Genomic DNA, 329 nt, shown 5'->3' with positions numbered 1-329 from the left:
TCTCTGGCTTCCTGGACGGACGTGGGTTTCACCCCCGGCCCCCACCACTCCACTGAGTGAGGTCGGCCTTTCTGTTTTTCTGTTCGGCTAACCCGATTGTGGAATAACTGTTTTCAGTTTTTGTGTGCCGTGTGTGTTGCTCTTTTTTGTGTGTGTGGGTTTTGTTGTGTTTTGGTGTGTGTGTGTGTGTGTGTGGGGCGCGCGCACGCGCGGCGGTTGTATGTGTGTTGTGTGTGTGTGGGTGTGTTGTGTGTGTGTGTGTGTGTGTGTGGTTGTATTTGTCAGTGTGTGGTTTTTTTTGTGGGGTGTGGGGTTGTGTGGAGTGTGTG

The sequence above is a fragment of the Babylonia areolata genome, chromosome 25, assembly GCF_041734735.1.
Source record: "Babylonia areolata isolate BAREFJ2019XMU chromosome 25, ASM4173473v1, whole genome shotgun sequence".
In the NCBI taxonomy this organism is placed as follows: Eukaryota; Metazoa; Mollusca; class Gastropoda; order Neogastropoda; family Buccinidae; genus Babylonia; species Babylonia areolata.
The sequence above is the reverse complement of the archived record's forward strand: the minus strand, read 5'-3'. Positions refer to the sequence as shown.